The 18,571-nt window shown below is 40.9% G+C and overlaps 1 protein-coding gene across 1 annotated transcript in view; it reads right to left on the bottom strand.

The window, feature by feature from the left end:
* The window catches only part of LOC123772633 (fibroleukin), a 337,231-nt gene that overhangs the window by 54,028 nt on the left and 264,632 nt on the right, over positions 1 to 18,571 (bottom strand). The window lies entirely within an intron of this gene.

Below are 18,571 nucleotides of genomic sequence, written 5' to 3'. Positions count from 1 at the left end.
ATATAGCCCTCCCTCCCTGTCACAGATGGTAATATAGCCTTACGTCCCTGTCACAGATGGTAATATAGTCCTCCCTCCCTGTCACAGATGGTAATATAGCCCTCCCTCCCTGTCACAGATGGTAATATAGCCTTACGTCCCTGTCACAGATGGTAATATAGTCCTCCCTCCCTGTCACAGATGGTAATATAGTCCTCCCTCCCTGTCACAGATGGTAATATAGCCCTCCGTCCCTGTCACAGATGGTAATATAGCCTTACGTCCCTGTCACAGATGGTAATATAGTCCTCCCTCCCTGTCACAGATGGTAATATAGCCCTCCCTCCCTGTCACAGATGGTAATATAGCCCTCCGTCCCTGTCACAGATGGTAATATAGCCCTCCGTCCCTGTCACAGATGGTAATATAGCCTTTCATCTTGTCAGGGAATAGAAATTCCCTGATAGCTTCCACATGGATGATAGTAGAATGCACGCCGTCATTTTGCTTTTACATGCTTTCAGAGTGTGCACAGGAGACCACGCACTCTAAACTCTCGTAATATGGGAGCTAGACGCTCAACATTGGTTACCTTTGGAATACAGACACCCTCAGCAGTTCATTAACACTGTTCATTAACATTACGTTGGCCGGCACAACTCTGCTATGGACATAGTTACAACATTAGAATTTTTTTTAAGCTTTTGCTGCCAAGAAACACCGAGTGAGAAAGGCCCGGAAAGTAGAGTTGGAAATTCTGTTGGACGACATATTCGACCTCGAGACACAAAAGAAGGTCACTACCAAAGATACCTTACAAGCAGAACTTATTGCAGAAGGAGGAAAGAATCGAGGCAATTACAGAAGCACCATACTGTCCCCCGAGCTCAAAGCGGCAGCTAAAAGCCTTCGTGAGAACAAAGAGATAGTTGTCAGGAGAGGTGACAAGTCGCCAATATATGTCATTCTTAAAAAAGACGAATATCTGGCGAAAATGAACCTCATACTCTCTGACCAAACTAAGTTCCAAAGGGTAACGAAGGACACTACAGTCGAATTGAAAGCAAAGGTAAACAAACTGATCGAAACTGTGAACGCCAAGAAATCCGGACTCCACCTGCCAAAGATCATTGGGGAATATAAACCTGGATATGCGTATGGAAATGTCAAGACACACAAGCCTGGAAACCCACTTCGGCCAATCATTAGCCAGATACCCACACCCACGTACAGACTGGCAAAGCAACTCAACGGCCTGCTGACTCCTGATGTTGTTTGCGCCTTCAGCCTGAAGTCTCCAAAGGAATTTGTTGACTTACTGCGGGGCACACGGGCCACAGGGATAAGAGCCTCGTTGGACGTAGAATCGCTGTTTACCAACGTACCTGTGGACGAGACAATCGGGATGATAGCCGACAGAGTGTATCGTGATCCAGCCTGTACTCCTCTTGACATACCAGAAAATATTCTGAGGAAACTACTCCAAGCTTGTACTAAAGAGGCACCCTTCTTGAGCCCGGATGGGCACATGTATAAGCAAGTAGATGGGGTCGCCATGGGTTCTCCCCTAGGTGTCCTGTTTGCAAACTTCTAGATGGGTACCATCGAGCAAAAAGTCTTAGTCGACATGAACTTGAAACCGGCCATATACTGCAGGTATGTTGACGACATTTTTACACAGGTACCTGATGTCAGACATCTGCAGGAGCTGAAGGAGGCATTTGAGCAGAGTTCCGTGCTGCGTTTCACTTACGAGATGGAAAAGGATGGGAAGCTGCCCTTTCTAGATGTAACAGTCATGGAAAAGAGCGGAGGTTTCCACACTGCAGTCTACACTAAGGAAACGAACATAGGAATGTGCCTAAATGCCAACAGCATTTAGGCACAACTTGTACCAGACAGGTACAAGAGGAGTGTTGTTAACGCATATGTCGACCGTGCTCTCAGCCACAGCTCAGAATGGAAGCAAGTCGACGAAGAACTCTGTAGGGTAAGGTAGGTCCTAGTCAACAATGGCTTCTCCAATGGTTTCGTCGAAGACATCATAAGAAGGAAAGTGAAACGCCATGCAACGTCTGAAGAGACAACTAACACAACACCTATAACCCCTACTAGACTATTTTACAGGAACTTCTTTTCCACAGCTCATAAAACGGAGGAAAGGGTCCTGAAAGATATTGTTAATAGAAACGTTATCCCTACAGACAAAAATCAGAGGATACAACTGACGATTTACTATAAAACCAGAAAAACGGCCAGCCTACTCATGAGAAACTCTCCAGACACAAAGCAGAACGCTTTGAAAGAGACCAACGTCGTCTATGTCTTCAAATGCCCACTTGGGGACTGTAAGCTCCAAAAAACCCAGTATATAGGCAAAACAACATCATCTCTTTCTAGGCGTTTAACGATGCATAAGCAACAGGGCTCCATTAAGGAACATACAATCTCGTCTCACAACCAAACCATTGCCAGAGAAATCCTAGTAAACAACACAGAAATCATCGATAGATACAGCGATAGCAGACGGCTTTACGTTTGCGAGGCACTGCACATTAAGAAGTCAACACCAGCAATCAACAGCCAATTAATGCACAACTATATTCTACCCACCTCAAGACTCCGCTCCAATATAGAAGCATCAAGAAATATGAACCAATAGGCTTTCTACAATCACTCCCATTTCAATACCCATTGTTTCGTGTTCTGTCTTGTGTTGATGAAATTAATACCCTATTAAATACCACCTCACCCCATCCACCTCACTCAAATGTAGATATAAACAAATCGGAGATATGTTAGTTCTATTCAGTTGTGTATGTGTAAAATCTTTGAAAATGTAATAAGTTTTACGAAACGCGCTCAAGTGTCGCGTCAGACTAGAAATAAAAATGAAATTTGGAGAATTGATTTTTCAATTTCCTTCAACAGTGAAAAGAAATGTACAAAAGATTGAGTAAATTCGTGTCAGAATTATTAATCTTACTTTTTCGGTCATATTTAATAATATATGTCTACAGGAAAGACTGCTACCAAAATATACTAATATTAAAGCGCACGACCCAGCAGCAAGGAATCAAGCCTTCACGATAAAATATCGCCAGGATCTGATTCGTGATCAGATATACAAGGCAGAGAATGAAATCAAAGACAACAAAACGCAACTACTTCATGCTACAAACGAGTGGAGAAATAGCAACATCGACGAAAGTATCCGTACCCGCATTGAACAACACCTCGACATCCTCACAGACCGACATCACCTCAGCACTGAAACAAGGATTATCAAGAAACTAACAACATTATATGGAGGACCTATGGCAATTCCACGACCAAGAGATGGCTTCCTGAACCTTGCAGGAATTAACCTCACTGAGGGCCAAGTCACTCTCCTAAATCTGGGCATAAACTGTCACGTTATGTTCAGACCAAGTGAGATGGCCCGGAAAGTAGAGTTGGAAATTCTGTTGGACGACATATTCGACCTCGAGACACAAAAGAAAGTCACTACCAAAGATACCTTACAAGCAGAACTTATTGCAGAAGGAGGAAAGAATCGAGGCAATTACAGAAGCACCATACTGTCCCCCGAGCTCAAAGCGGCAGCTAAAAGCCTTCGTGAGAACAAGGAGATAGTTGTCAGGAGAGGTGACAAGTCGCCAATATATGTCATTCTTAAAAAAGACGAATATCTGGCGAAAATGAACCTCATACTCTCTGACCAAACTAAGTTCCAAAGGGTAACGAAGGACACTACAGTCGAATTGAAAGCAACGGTAAACAAACTGATCGAAACTGTGAACGCCAAGAAATCCGGACTCCACCTGCCAAAGATCATTGGGGAATATAAACCTGGATATGCGTATGGAAATGTCAAGACACACAAGCCTGGAAACCCACTTCGGCCAATCATTAGCCAGATACCCACACCCACGTACAGACTGGCGAAGCGACTCAACGGCCTGCTGACTCCTGATGTTGTTTGCGCCTTCAGCCTGAAGTCTCCAAAGGAATTTGTTGACTTACTGCGGGGCACACGGGCCACAGGGATAAGAGCCTCGTTGGACGTAGAATCGCTGTTTACCAACGTACCTGTGGACGAGACAATCGGGATGATAGCCGACAGAGTGTATCGTGATCCAGCCTGTACTCCTCTTGACATACCAGAAAATATTCTGAGAAAACTACTCCTAGCTTGTACTAAAGAGGCACCCTTCTTGAGCCCGGATGGGCACATGTATAAGCAAGTAGATGGGGTCGCCATGGGTTCTCCCCTAGGTGTCCTGTTTGCAAACTTCTAGATGGGTACCATCGAGCAAAAAGTCTTAGTCGACATGAACTTGAAACCGGCCATATACTGCAGGTATGTTGACGACATTTTTACACAGGTACCTGATGTCAGACATCTGCAGGAGCTGAAGGAGGCATTTGAGCAGAGTTCCGTGCTGCGTTTCACTTACGAGATGGGAAGCTGCCCTTTCTAGATGTAACAGTCATGGAAAAGAGCGGAGGTTTCCACACTGCAGTCTACACTAAGGAAACGAACATAGGAATGTGCCTAAATGCCAACAGCGACTGCCCAGACAGGTACAAGAGGAGTGTTGTTAACGCATATGTCGACCGTGCTCTCAGCCACAGCTCAGAATGGAAGCAAGTCGACGAAGAACTCTGTAGGGTAAGGCAGGTCCTAGTCAACAACGGCTTCTCTAATGGTTTCGTCGAAGACATCATAAGAAGGAAAGTGAAACGCCATGCAACGTCTGAAGAGACAACTAACACAACACCTATAACCCCTATTAGACTATTTTACAGGAACTTCTTTTCCACAGCTCATAAAACGGAGGAAAGGGTCCTGAAAGATATTGTTAATAGAAACGTTATTCCTACAGACAAAAATCAGAGGATACAACTGACGATTTACTATAAAACCAGAAAAACGGCCAGCCTACTCATGAGAAACTCTCCAGACACAAAGCAGAACGCTTTGAAAGAGACCAACGTCGTCTATGTCTTCAAATGCCCACTTGGGGACTGTAAGCTCCAAAAAACCCAGTATATAGGCAAGACAACAACATCTCTTTCTAGGCGTTTAACGATGCATAAGCAACAGGGCTCCATTAAGGAACATATAATCTCTTCCCACAACCAAACCATTGCCAGAGAAATCCTAGTAAACAACACAGAAATCATCGATAGTTACAGCAATAGCAGACGGCTTGACGTTTGCGAGGCACTGCACATTAAGAAGTCAACACCAGCAATCAACAGCCAATTAATGCACAACTATATTCTACCCACCTCAAGACTCCACTCCAATATAGAAGCATCAAGAAATATGGACCAATAGGCTTTCTACAATCACTCCCATTTCAATACCCATTGTTTCGTGTTCTGTCTTATGTTGATGAAATTAATACCCTATTAAATACCACCTCACCCCATCCACCTCACTTAAATGTAGATATAAACAAATCAGAGATATGTAAGTTCTATTCAGTTGTGTATGTGTAAAGTCTTTGAAAATGTAATAAGTTTTACGAAACGCGCTCAAGTGTCGCGTCAGACTAGAAATAAAAATGAATTTTGGAGAATTGATTTTTGAATTACCTCCAACAGTGAAAAGAAATGTACGAAAGATTGAGAAAATTCGTGTCAGAATTATTTAAAAGAAATATGACTTTTTCGGTCATATTTAATAATATATATATATATATATATATATATATATATATATATATATATATATATATATATATATATATATATATATATATATATATATATATATATATATATATATATATATATATATATATATATATATATATATATATATGCAAACAAGCCTGAATGGTCCCCAGGACTATATGCGACTGAAAACTCACACCCCAGAAGTGACTCGAACCCATACTCCCAGGAGCAACGCAACTGGTATCTACAGGGCGCCTTAATCCGCTTGATCATCACGACCAGACATAAGGAAGTGATAGCTGAAGCTATTTGAACCACTTCCCTGCCGGCACTCGGATGGTAATCTTGGGCATAGCATTTTATCAAATCACCTCATTCTTTGGGGCACACGTGAGGAACACAAATGCGAACAAGCCTGAATGGTCCCCAGGACTATATGCGACTGAAAACTCACACCCCAGAAGTGACTCGAACCCATACTCCCAGGAGCAACACAACTTGTATCTACAGGACGCCTTAATCCGCTTGACCGTCATGACCGGAAATGAGGAAGTGATAGCCGAAGCTATTTGAACCACTTCCCCGCCAGCACTCGGATGGTAATCTTGGGCATAGCATTTTATCAAATCACCTCATTCTTCTCAATCACCTCAATTCCAAGATTACCATCCAAGTGCCAGCGGGGAAGTGGTTCAAATAGCTTCGGCTATCACTTCCTTATGTCCGGTCGTGATGGTCAAGTGGATTAAGGCGTCCTGTAGATACCAGTTGCGTTGCTCCTGGGAGTATGGGTTCGAGTCACATCTGGGGTGTGAGTTTTCAGTCGCATATAGTCCTGGGGACCATTCAGGCTTTTCGCATTTGTGTTCCTCACGTGTGCCCCAAAGAATGAGGTGATTTGATAAAATGCTATGCCCATGATTACCATCCAAGTGCCAGCGGGGAAGTGGTTCAAATAGCTTCGGCTATCATTTCCATATGTCCAGTCGTGATGGTCAAGCGGATTAAGGCGTCATGTAGTTACCAGTTGCATTGCTCCTGGGAGTATGGGTTCGAGTCACTTCTGGGGTGTGAGTTTTGAGTCATATATATATATATATATATATATATATATATATATATATATATATATATATATATATATATATATATATATATATATATATATATATATATATATATATATATATATATATATATATATATATATATATATATATATATATATATATATATATATATATATATATATGTCGTACCTAGTAGCCAGAACGTCGTATTCGGCCTACTATGCAAGGCCCGATTTGTCTAATAAGCCAAGTTTTCCTGAATTAATATATTTTCTCTATTTTTTTTCTTATGAAATGATAAAGCTACCCATTTCATTCTGAATGAGGTCAATTTTTTTTTATTGGAGTTAAAATTAACGTAGATATATGACCGAACCTAACCAACCCTACCTAACCTAACCTAACCTATCTTTATAGGTTAGGTTAGGTTAGGTAGCCGAAAAAGTTAGGTTAGGTTAGGTTAGGTAGCCGAAAAAGTTAGGTTAGGTTAGGTTAGGTAGGTTAGGTAGTCGAAAAACCATTAATTAATGAAAACTTGGCTTATCAGGCAAATCGGGTCTTGCATAGTAGGCCGAATACGACGTTCTGGCTACTAGGTACGACATATATATATATATATATATATATATATATATATATATATATATATATATTTATATATATATATATATATATATATATATATATATATATATATATATATATATATATATATATATATATATATATATATATATATATATATATAACTGAAAACTCACACCCCAGAAGTGACTCGAACCCATACTCCCAGGAGCAACGCAACTGGTATGTACAAGACGCCTTAATCCACTTGACCATCACGACCGGACATAATGAGGTGATAGCCGAGGCTATTTGAACCACCCCACCGCCGGCACTCGGATAGTAATCTTGGGCATAACATTTTACCAAATCACCTCATTCTTTGGGGCACACGTGAGGAACACAAATGCGAACAAGCCTGAATGGTCCCCAGGACAATATGCAACTGAAAACTTACACCCCAGAAGTGACTCGAACCCATACTCCCAGGAGCAACGCAACTGGTATGTACAAGACGCCTTAATCCACTTGACCATCACGACCGGACATAATGAGGTGATAGCCGAGGCTATTTGAACCACCCCACCGCCGGCACTCGGATAGTAATCTTGGGCATAGCATTTTACCAAATCACCTCATTCTTTGGGGCACACGTGAGGAGTACAAATGCAAACAAGCCTGAATGGTCCCCAGGACAATATGCAACTGAAAACTCACACCCCAGAAGTGACTCGAACCCATACTCCCAGGAGCAACGCAACTGGTATGTACAAGACGCCTTAATCCACTTGACCTTCATGACCGGACATAATGAGGTGATAGCCGAGGTTATTTGAACCACCCCACCGCCGGCACTCGGATAGTAATCTTGGGCATAGCATTTTACCAAATCACCTCATTCTTTGGGGCACACGTGAGGAACACAAATGCGAACAAGCCTGAATGGTCCCCAGGACAATATGCAACTGAAAACTCACACCCCAGAAGTGACTCGAACCCATACTCCCAGGAGCAACGCAACTGGTATGTACAAGATGCCTTAATCCACTTGACCATCACGACCGGACATAATGAGGTGATAGCCGAGGCTATTTGAACCACCCCACCGCCGGCACTCGGATAGTAATCTTGGGCATAGCATTTTACCAAATCACCTCATTCTTTGGGGCACACGTGAGGAACACAAATGCAAACAAGCCTGAATGGTCCCCAGGACAATATGCAACTGAAAACTCACACCCCAGAAGTGACTCGAACCCATACTCCCAGGAGCAACGCAACTGGTATGCACAAGACGCCTTAATCCACTTGACCATCACGACCGGACATAATGAGGTGATAGCCGAGGCTATTTGAACCACCCCACCGCCGGCACTCGGATAGTAATCTTGGGCATAGCATTTTACCAAATCACCTCATTCTTTGGGGCACACGTGAGGAGCACAAATGCAAACAAGCCTGAATGGTCCCCAGGACAATATGCAACTGAAAACTCACACCCCAGAAGTGACTCGAACCCATACTCCCAGGAGCAACGCAACTGGTATGTACAAGACGCCTTAATCCACTTGACCTTCATGACCGGACATAATGAGGTGATAGCCGAGGCTATTTGAACCACCCCACCGCCGGCACTCGGATAGTAATCTTGGGCATAGCATTTTACCAAATCACCTCATTCTTTGGGGCACACGTGAGGAACACAAATGCGAACAAGCCTGAATGGTCCCCAGGACAATATGCAACTGAAAACTCACACCCCAGAAGTGACTCGAACCCATACTCCCAGGAGCAACGCAACTGGTATGTACAAGATGCCTTAATCCACTTGACCATCACGACCGGACATAATGAGGTGATAGCCGAGGCTATTTGAACCACCCCACCGCCGGCACTCGGATAGTAATCTTGGGCATAGCATTTTACCAAATCACCTCATTCTTTGGGGCACACGTGAGGAACACAAATGCAAACAAGCCTGAATGGTCCCCAGGACAATATGCAACTGAAAACTCACACCCCAGAAGTGACTCGAACCCATACTCCCAGGAGCAACGCAACTGGTATGTACAAGACGCCTTAATCCACTTGACCATCACGACCGGACATAATGAGGTGATAGCCGAGGCTATTTGAACCACCCCACCGCCGGCACTCGGATAGTAATCTTGGGCATAGCATTATACCAAATCACCTCATTCTTTGGGGCACACGTGAGGAACACAAATGCAAACAAGCCTGAATGGTCCCCAGGACAATATGCAACTGAAAACTCACACCCCAGAAGTGACTCGAACCCATACTCCCAGGAGCAACGCAACTGGTATGTACAAGACGCCTTAATCCACTTGACCATCACGACCGGACATAATGAGGTGATAGCCGAGGCTATTTGAACCACCCCACCGCCGGCACTCGGATAGTAATCTTATCACGTGTTTGATAGTCTGTCGTAGAAAGATAGTCTGTCGTTATATTACAAGAAGAAGACCTATACTACAATGTTAGTTGATTTTCCCTTTTTATTTCAATTTCAATGAATATTGAAATAATTCGTAGCCTAATCAAATATTACTCAAATTTCTATGATTGCAGCGTGTAGGTGAGGATGTAACAAGTTGTCTGTCTTCACCTACGATGTTCACTACTGGTTTTTTCCTTATTAGGATCTTACGATCACGTGGACGAGTAACAAAACGAACTTAATGAAGTCGTCTTACAGCTAAGACATATGTTTTCGTAGAAATTTGAATAAGATTATTAGTAGTTTCTATATATAAATTCATATATAGGATAGTTAAGAGGAATAATCTAACACCAGAATTTATTACTCGGTGCTTAATGAATCTACATTTATTATTTCTAAATACTTAATAATCTTAATATATATTAATTATTTAATATGTCATATCTTGAATCTATATTCTAGTTCAGTTTTTGCCATGTTACTAACCCTCTTAATGAACTAGTGACGAACCACACTGGTTCCTAGATATATATGAACATCTAGAAATAACCCCCCCCCCCCCAAATGTTGATATATGAGGCTTTAACTTTAATAAATTAATAATACAGTCTATTCATTGTCTTTAAGTGATTGTTAAATCAATTACCATACGTAGGCACTGGTTCTATAGTGTCAATTTTATAATCATCTTTATTTGTTTTCCCCTCTTTTCTCAAAATTGGGTGGTCCTTTGATTTATATTAATTATCATTATTAAATAATTCAATATGTGAGTAAAGCCCCAGATACCCAACATTATGGTCCTTCAAACTGGATACATACCAATTAATAGCAGAATCAAGCTATCCTAATTAATCATAACTAATTATCGTGTGTAGTAATCTAGACTAACCACATTTTATTATCTGTGGCTACCGGCAGTGTACCACATAAGTTAGCCTAACTTACACCAATTTATTTGCTGTTTACCTCATGTATAAAGTACCACTAGTGGGACACAGTTACTCACATCACTCAGACCTATACCTCACACTGAGGTAAGAATGTTCAGGTCACCAGGAGCAACAGCTCACAATTTCTATAATAACTCCACATTAACACCTGTGTTAGATTTGCCTCACCATCTAACCATTATTTATCTAGGTGGTAATGACATCCATCCTACTCGACACCCAGCTGAGGTAATTAATCACCTTAAAACAATAATTTCCTCATTTAAACTTGTCAGCAATTCAGTAGTGTTAACATTAGTAGAACCTCGCTAACTAAGCAATAATAATCGTTGGGAGTGAGTCCAGAATATTACCAAAAGGCTGCCAAATATATAAACTTTCGGCTGAGGAAGAGAGTACAATTGAATGCCACTTACATTCAATTTACAGCCAGACCATACAGACAAAACCTGGCAAGAGATGGACTCACTTGTTAGATGAGTCTAGGTCACATGTAATTGACAAATTGATCAACACAATCAATGATCATAAAAGGTTGTGGCTAGCAAACCAAAATTAACTGTATGTATTTATATTTTCACCTGTGTGTGCAAGTGCTCATTTATATATATTATAAAATCTAAAATACCCAAAAACACAGCACACCTATATATTCACATTATTGCACCATAAATTAATTTATGCCAACCTTTATTATGTAGGAATTTAGGCTGTGATTGTGCTGAGTTTTGCACAAATGCAGACTAAATAATTTTGTAGTTTCTTTAGTAGAAATCATTTCAACTAGTCGTGAACTAGTCAGTAGTGCATACATTACTCATTATTGTGCTGACCCTGCCACAGGGTGGGATTGAAGTACTATTATTTACTCTTGTGCTGACCCTGCCCAGGGTGGGATACAAATCTTATATTAACTCTGATAAGAGTATATATGTATATACATATTAATTATTTTGTGTATTCATTATTTGTGTATATAAATTTTGAGTGCTGCTGAATAACCACTTACATCTAATGGTGATAATGAAGAGCTAGCCAGAGGAAAGTCTAATTGTGACATTCAAGTACTGCTCAAAATTCTTAGCTACTTATTGTTAGGTAGGTACATTTAACCTTGAATGAGGAAAAGTCTAATTTAGCCAGAATAATTTAGGCTATATCCAATTTACTTGTCAACTAATGAGCAAGTACCCAAGCTACATTTGCAATACTTATTCAAGTCCTATGAAACTTGGACTTAAAGCCACCATGGCTACTCCTGAATAGTTAAGGAGAACTGGCCTTAAAGGTCATTTAACCAGACTGATTAATAAGTCTGAAACTTTGTCTAAAGCAACTCCCATTGATTACCATCAATTAGAAACATCATTGAGAGTAGCTGATCTCAAATTTGATCAAGTCAGATCTACAATCAGATCTTATCTTGACATACTGAACGCAGCTGAAATTGATCAAACTCTAGCAGAAACTTCTCAGTATGAAGATGATACTCAAGATAAACTTAATGTACTATGTAATATAGTAAGTCAACATAAATTCAATACCAATAATCCTGTGTCTCAATCCAGTGTACATTTACCTGAAGTTTGTCTACCTTCTTTAGACTTACTTACATTTGCAGGACTGGATGAAGAGAATATGGACATATTTTGGACTTCATTTGAAGTTCAAATACATAAAAACTTTCTCTTGATAAAGTTTCTAAATTCTCTTACCTGAACAGTCTTCTCAAAGGGGAAGCTAAAAGGGTCATAAATAACCTAGCTCTCACTGAGAGTAATTATGAGGAAGCTGTAAAACTACTAAAGTTAAACTATTGCAACAAGGAGTTGAGTATAGCTAACCTGTATTATCAGTTACTGGATCTGAATGCACCAAGTAACTGACCAGACTCACTTCAAAGCTTCAGGCTAGAATTAGAGTCTCTAGTGAAGGCCTTAGGTACTAAAGTTGATGTACCAGCCTCCGAATGGTCAATTAAGTTACTTTTACAGAGGAAATTACCTCGAAATATTTTATCAGAAATCTGCTCACACTATAAAACTGAGTTTCTCACTGTCAAACCAAAATCGACTTTGAACAAGTCTAATAAATTCAAGCCTAGGACTGCTCCATCCACTGGAAAGAAGAGTAGTAGCATAGGTATTTATTCAGTATCTCCCTCTGAAGCTGCAGCTGATGTGTCTACTAAGAAGACAAACTCAGCAAGAGAGAGAAAGTGTCTGTTCTGTGAGCAAGAACATATCACCTATAAGTGCAATGTTTATCCTAACTTTAATACCAGGATTAAACGACTACAAGATTTACACAGATGCACCAAGTGCATGGGTTCTTATGATTCCAGTAAATGTGTAGTGCATCTATAGGAGCCAGTCGGCCGAGCGGACAGCACGCTGGACTTGTGATCCTGTGGTCCTGGGTTCGATCCCAGGCGCCGGCGAGAAACAATGGGTAGAGTTTCTTTCACCCTATGCCCCTATTACCTAGCAGTAAATAGGTACCTGGGTGTTAGTCAGCTGTCACGGGCTGCTTCCTGGGAGTGGAGGCCTGGTCGAGGACCGGGCCGCGGGGACACTAAAAGCCCCGAAATCGTCTCAAGATAACCTCAAGATGGTTGTACAGTAGATGCAACAAAGGTGTGCATCATTATGCCTATGTAGAAAAACTTCATCACAATCTGTGACACCTAAGGAGAATTCTATGAATTCTACCACAGTACAATATTGCAAGGTACACCAAGAAATCAATGTACTTGCTATTGAGTCAGGCAATAATACTACTCTGCCTACAGCTCAACTTAAACTAATTAATAGGAAGTCTAGAGTCAATACTAGAAGTCTCTTTGATCAAGGATCACAGAAAACTTTCATCACGCAACAATTAGTTGAGCAGTTAAAATTAAAACCTGCCAAATGTGTGAAATTGAATATGACTGGGTTCTTGACTAATAGTGGACCTCGTGAATACCAAGTAGTCAAGGTGTTAGTAAGACTTGGATCTTCCACTAATCCAATACAAGCGGTAGTAGTAGATAAACTTCCTTCAGACCTGCAGGTCACCGGACTAGCTCGCACTGCGAGATATCTCAGACGTAACCGCATGAGGCTAGATCACAAAATAAATTCTGACTGCCTCACAGATGTTGGTATCCTAATAGGTGCTGACTATTATTACAGATTTATAACAGGATGTACCAGACAACTGGGAATGAATTTGTTGTCATCTACTGGAGGCAAATTGCTAACTGGACCGGTGCTTTTCCAACAAAAGTCTGTATCAACCAACAAACAAACTAACAATTCAATAGTGACGTGACTAGGCTTGGAACAGTCACCCCTACATTTCAGAGAAATATCTGAAGATAACGAGTCTGATCCACCTGTATTTCGTCTGTGGGATTTAGACACTTTAGGTATTGTCCCTGATAAACCAAGTCCTGATGATACGTGAACTTACCAGCAATATCTGGATACAGTTGTCTATAAAAACAAACAATACTGGGTGAGACTGTCATGGAAGTTGAATCATACACAACTTCCAGTTAATTATTTCATGGCAGCCTCCCAATTACAGTCTCAATTAATACGGCTGAAGAAACAGCCAGATAAATTGAACATGTATCATCAATTAATTCAACAACAACTCAACAGTAAATTCATTGAAGTTGTTGATAATGATGACCGAGAAACAGGTTACTATTTACCCCATCACGCTATAGTGAAAGATTCAGTGACGACACCAATATGTATCGTTTTCAACTGTAGTGCCAAAGTGAAGGCAAGCAGCGTGTCCTTGAATGAATGTCTCCAAACGGGACCTAGCCTGACACAAAGGCTACACGACGTATTGTTACGATTCTGTACTGATATTTTCGCTTATACTGCTGATATCAGTAAAGCTTTCCTTAGAGTAGGCTTACAAGAGGAGGATCGTAATTACACCAAATTTCTCTGGATTAAGGACCCACTGGATCATGACAGTGATGTCATAACCTACAGGTTTGCCTCTGTGCTATTCGGTGCGACTTCTTCGCCGTTTCTACTTCAAGCAACATTAGATACACATTTGGAGAAATCAGACAGCCCTTATAAAATGGAGATTAGCGACAACTTGTATGTAGACAATTTCCAGGGAACCACTAATGACAAATCCAAATTGGTAGAAATCTACCATGAGGCTAACCGTGAGTTGCTAGAAGCCAATATGCCCCTACAATCATGGGCCTCAAACAACCAATCATTAAACCAGATAATCGAGAAAGAATTTCCTGGTTATCGGGAACCTAATCAGTTAAAAGTTCTGGGCGTGGAATGGAACACAGTTACCGACGAGATGAATGTCAAGTCAATACAAACCAATAACTCAACCCTTTCCATGACAAAATTACTCTCGTATGTCAGTCAACCATTTGACCCTTTGGGCTTACTTAGTCCTATTTTAATAAGGGGCAAACTCCTCATGCAGGAATGCTGGCAGAAACATATGGGATTGGATGATCCATTGCCAATTGAGTTGCAGGATAAATGGCAAATACTCACAACAGATTTCAATCAATAAGGTGTTTTGAAATTTCCTCGTTATGCTTCAGGACAAAACTTGCCCACTAATTTGCACGTTTTTTGCGATGCCTCTGGCAAAGCATATGGTGCTGCAGCCTACTTAGTCAGTAATGAACAATCATTTTTACTCACATCCAAAGCAAGAGTTGCTCCAATCAAGAAGAGATCTTTACCTCAAATAGAGTTAACTGCATTGCTGGTGGGAGTAAGATTGGCTCATTGCCTGACCAAGACACTCAACAATATTCACTTTGGTGAAATCGTAGTGCGGTCAGACAATGAGGTCTTACAATGGGTAAGAAATAATAACAATAAAACTCCCTACGTTAGCAATCGTGTTAGGGAAATCCATGAATTATCTGCAGGATACAAATTCAGACATGTCCCCACCAAGGACAATCCAGCAGATTACCTTTCAAGAGGCTTATCATTAAAACAGCTAATCAAGTCTTCGATGTCGCTTAATAGACCTTCATGGCTTGTTAGTAGTCCAACCCGTTCTCGCGAATTCGTAAAGTCAATATTGACTTATTAACTACGTGCATAGGTGATATACTAAACATAATAGATACCCTTAAAAAGATTCATAGAAAACACCGACCTTACCAAACCTTGTTAGTATCTTAAGATAAGCATCTTATTGCTTCGTATTTACAATTATTACTTAACCTATACCTATTATAGGTTAGGTAATAATTGTAATTACGAAGCAATAAGATGCTTATCTTAAGATACTAACAAGGTTAGGTAAGGTCGGTGTTTTCTATGAATCTTTTTAAGGGTATCTATTATGTTAAGTATGTCACTTATGCACATATTTAATAAGTCAATATTGACTTATTAAATTTGCGAGAACGGGTTGAGTAGTCAGTGGCCCAAACAGAAACCATAAGTCATAGTGACCAGTTTCACTACTCCCATGAAAGACCCAGAACCTCATTGGAGCTTAGCTATTAGTCCTCACAATTATTCCAACCTGAGTAAGTTACTAAGAGTGACAGCACATGTGTTTGACTTACTTGCTAAGATAGGAATCCGACATAAGTTTCCCAATCCTATCCTCTATTGGATCAAACGTGCACAACAAGAGAAGTATGGAAGTGAATATGAAACTCTTCCAGATAAATTAACCAAGTCTCTAGGTATCTGGTATGATACTAACACTCATAATATATTAAGGTGTGGAGGACGTCTGCTTCATGCAGAAATTGATTTGGATACAAAGAATCCGATCCTTCTACCACGTCACCACATTATTACCAAACTTCTAGTTTTACACCACCACCAATATAATACTTTGCATGGTGGAGTGTTAGACACTCTCATCGACTTAAGACAGAAATATTGGCTTCCCCAAGGTCGTCAGACTGTCAAATCACTTATTAAATCCTGTGTAATCTGCAAAAGATAGGACACTCGAGTGTGTCCTTACCCAGGACCTAAGGAGAGAGTAGTCCATCTTCGTCCTTTTGAAACCACTGGTGTCAACACAGGAGCCTTGCTTCTCACTGGCACTCCAGATAAGGTACCAGTGAAGGCTTATATTTGCTTCTTCACGTGTGCAACCACACGAGGCATACACCTAGAAGTGACTTCTAACATGAGTGCAGAAGCCTTCATCCAAGCTTTTCGTAGATTTGCAGCTCGCAGATCTTCCCCAAACTAATGATATCCGATAATGGATCAAATTTTGTGGCAGGAGAAGCCTGCCTACGAGAGATATGGAATCATCCAGAAGTGCGGTCTGTCATGCAGAGACGACAATGCCACTGGAAATTTATACCTCCCAGAGCCCCCTGGCAAGGTGGGTTCTACGAACGTATGATAGGGACTGTCAAGAAATGTTTAAGGAAGACCTTGCATCAACAGAAAATTAGTTTCCCTGAATTGCAAACACTCATCGTAGAAATTGAGGCGCGAGTCAACAACCGCCCCTTAGCTTACCTATCAGATGACTTCTCCCAGAGAGAACCCCTGAGTCCCTCACATTTAATACATGGAGGCCTGCTGAGCCCTCTGATACCTTTGGCAGAAGAGGATCCAGTCGACCCTTCCCATGTGACTAAGAGTGATTTAGTGGAAAGTTATCAACATCTCTCGAGGGTAATTGAAAGGTGAAATGAGGTGTGAACTCGAGAGTACATCACAGCTCTACGAGAGTACCACTATGGAGCTTCGAGCCCCTATAATAAGGTTCAACTCAAACCAGGAGACCTAGTGTTGATTGACAGTGATGGACCCAGGTAAGAATGGCCTATAGGCAAGATTGTCTCTATTCATCCAGATCGCCAAGTCATCATGAGAGTAGTACGGGTTTTGTGCCGAGGCACTACTACCCTAAAAACACTAGAGAAGTTGGTACCTCTCGAATTAGCAGAACGAGAGTGTACAACAGAACCAACTTCACCTACAGTTTCCGAGGACAACAATTCTGATCTACCGAGCACACGTCCGCTTAGAGCCGCTGCTCAACAATGCAAACGGAAACTACATGCCTATTATAGCTCTGACTAAGAGCAAATAATTTACCATCCAATTTAAGGTAATCATGATGATACCGTGTTGTGATATACGTTTCACTATCAGTTACAAGTCACAGTGACCCAGGACATTCACCTCACTGTGGATTCTAAATCTCCTTGAATTGCATGATTTAATCATTAATTTGTTTGTGTAGGCTATAAACTACACCATTATTACCTCTAGAGTACTGCAAAGTTTACAAAGCTTTAAGACTTAGAAACCTACCCGTTACACGTCATAGCTACACCAGTCATTGAGTAGGCTTTTGTAGTTATTAATTTTAGATGATTTATCAATCAATATTTTATATTTAACTTTAGTTCCCTTACACGACCTAGAGTCTTATCTGTCCTAGACAAATACGGGACATCCGTTATGTGCGTACTAACATACAAACATACTAACATTAAATTAACTTCGGAATGGGTACGTCAGTACTCAACATTGAACTGCGACCCGAGTTTCCCCCCCTCCCCCCCGGAGTTATGTTGGAAATTTCCAACACTGATACATCTCTATTGTATCACAATACACTACTGTTGTATATTAATTACAGTATCAATTAACCCTACTAACTGTAGCACTTTGTTTGCTATAATTCTCCCACACTTAATGTAGATTCATCCCTCCTTTTCCAAGTAATTTGGGGATCAAGCCCCAAGGCTTTAATGATTGCTAATCGGTCCAGACCCCGATTAATTGTCGTTTTGGTTAATGGTCTGGTGGTGGCAGCAGAAGGAGATCTTTGACTTTGCTAGGGTGTCT

Source organism: Procambarus clarkii, chromosome 50 (assembly GCF_040958095.1).
Source record: "Procambarus clarkii isolate CNS0578487 chromosome 50, FALCON_Pclarkii_2.0, whole genome shotgun sequence".
Taxonomy (NCBI): domain Eukaryota; kingdom Metazoa; phylum Arthropoda; class Malacostraca; order Decapoda; family Cambaridae; genus Procambarus; species Procambarus clarkii.
The sequence above is the reverse complement of the archived record's forward strand: the minus strand, read 5'-3'. Positions and strand labels throughout refer to the sequence as shown.